Source organism: Topomyia yanbarensis, chromosome 2 (genome assembly GCF_030247195.1).
Source record: "Topomyia yanbarensis strain Yona2022 chromosome 2, ASM3024719v1, whole genome shotgun sequence".
Lineage (NCBI taxonomy): Eukaryota > Metazoa > Arthropoda > Insecta > Diptera > Culicidae > Topomyia > Topomyia yanbarensis.
This window is the reverse complement of record NC_080671.1, coordinates 317375278-317377558: the sequence shown is the minus strand read 5'-3', so window position 1 is coordinate 317377558 and position 2281 is coordinate 317375278. Positions and strand designations below refer to the sequence as shown.

Genomic DNA, 2281 nt, shown 5'->3' with positions numbered 1-2281 from the left:
CAATTTGCTTTATTTATATCGTGGCCACAAACTTTCCAATACACGCCAACTACATTAAATGAGTGGTTGAGTATTAACGGTAAACACATTACACAAAATAAACAAAAGTAAGTTATAAGTTATTCGGAACAAATCTCGCTCACAGAAGGATTGACAAACGAATTTCAGCTTCAAGAGCACCTGAACTTTGTGCGATGTGCAGTACATACATTGCAGTTGACAATTCTCGACGTTGTGAACAAAGCCGACGAATCGGTAAAACGTGTTACAGAGATAGCGAAAATTAAATTCAAAACTTACTTCGATTTCCCCAATGCCACCTACCCTCCAGATGATGGTGCGGGATTTTCATTATGATGGAGAGCTCCACAAACAAGAACAATTTTTTAAGCAAATTGTTGATCAATTTCCGGAATTAGGTATTCATCTTATCACCGTGGGAAGTTTAACCAAGATGTATTGATTTTAAACACATACTGTCCCTTTCAGATCTATCAACAAGTTGGGAATTCATCAATTTCAACTATGCTGAAGCTTTTAAACTACTATATGCTTGTACCAAAAAATGCAGGCAGTACATGTATCACTTCCTGATTTATATATCGAATGGCTGATGACTATAAACGAAGTTGGAATATTGAGCAGAAATCCGTTAACTCCGATGTTAACCGAAGCTTTAACAGCTAGGTTATCCAATTTACGAACATCTATGGCGTTTAAAATTTCCTTATACATAGATCCCCGTTTCAATTATTTGAACTCAACATTGTTCAATCCAGAAGAAAAACAACAAATTCAGGTATGTATTATTTGATTATATGTATTTTATTATTTCGTTTTTTGACTTCATATGGTCGATGTTAAGTCAGACCGGACTAAGTCGCAAAACATCAAAAAATGAGATGATGATTGCTCTGGATAAAGAATATCGTCAGCTACATTCGACTTTTGCCAGATTTAAAATATGTAGCAATAAACAAGAATTATGGCAAAAATAAATTCCCCATCATAATATAAAGGATGCTGCGATTGAAACTTTAAACTCGTTTAAAGTTTCAATCGCATCAATCGATATCAATATTTTGTCACTTAGTCCGGCCTGACTTAACACCGACCATATTACGTAACACAATGTAATTCAATTTATTAATTGCTTTCAGAACTATTTAATTAGCAACCGGCAACGAATAAGTTATCTATACCGATCACTCAAAAGAATGATGCAGTAGACAAGATAATTGGTTCCGATACCGATGACTTCGTTTTTTCCTAACAGTAATGTTTGGGGGCACGGTAACGCATGGTACTTCAGATACAGACTCGTTTATTCAGCAGATAAAAGCGTTAGAAATCCAACCACGCAAAAATCATGGTTATAATGTTTGGCAACACGGGATCGACCGGAAGGATTCACACCCAGAATTATATTCGATAGCAATGGTTGTGCTATACCGTCTAACCAAGTGAGTGTCGAATGAGCATTCAGCGCATTGGGACTAATTCTCACCAATCTTCGCACTAGCCTAGGAGATGACACACTAGCTAATATACTTATGATTAAATTAAACAAGGACTTGTTCGAGCAAACTATTCCGACATTGTATAACTGGAACACAATTGTATCCAATCTTCATTAGAATCGGTTTGACTAGTCAACTGCTCGACAAGTTTTCAGAACATATGGATCTAATTTCATCACACATTTACTGCACTCAGCAGAATCGACGAATCCAAATAAAAACATTTTATAAAAGTATAAACTATGTTGATTTATTAAATCTTATTGATCATCCACACACATGGAATTTGCCAGAAACATGAGACTCAGCTTGAAAGTATTGTTGCGTTTGAAAAAGGAAATAGTAGCCTTTTTGCGATTATTTTCTCCTAATCTGATTGCGTGCATCGTTATAACTAGATATTATACAGCACGTGCATATAAGGATTTTCATTTTCAAATACTACCGACCGCTATAGGCATAGCTGTTCCATGTACTATGGGATTCTCTATGCACATGAGACAGATATGCGTATAACGGCAATATAACAAAAATAGAATCTCAATTACGTTATTAAGGTTACACGTAATAATTTACACTTGACACTCTCTGATACACAATAGCTAGCTCAGTAGCGTATAAGTATTTGCATGAACGTTAACCCAAAGGCGCAAACCAATTTTTTTCAAATTTTCTGAAAATTATCTCACAGCTTTAATACGTTACTATGATAATTTTGAGATGGTTTTCGCAATGTTGTTTTAAAACAACATTGCGCATTT

At 35.2% G+C, this 2281-nt stretch overlaps 1 pseudogene; it reads left to right on the top strand.

The window, feature by feature from the left end:
• The first annotated feature begins 709 nt into the window (after nt 1-709).
• LOC131680547 (uncharacterized) lies at nt 710-1637 on the top strand (annotated as a pseudogene).
• The last annotated feature ends 644 nt before the right edge of the window (nt 1638-2281 follow it).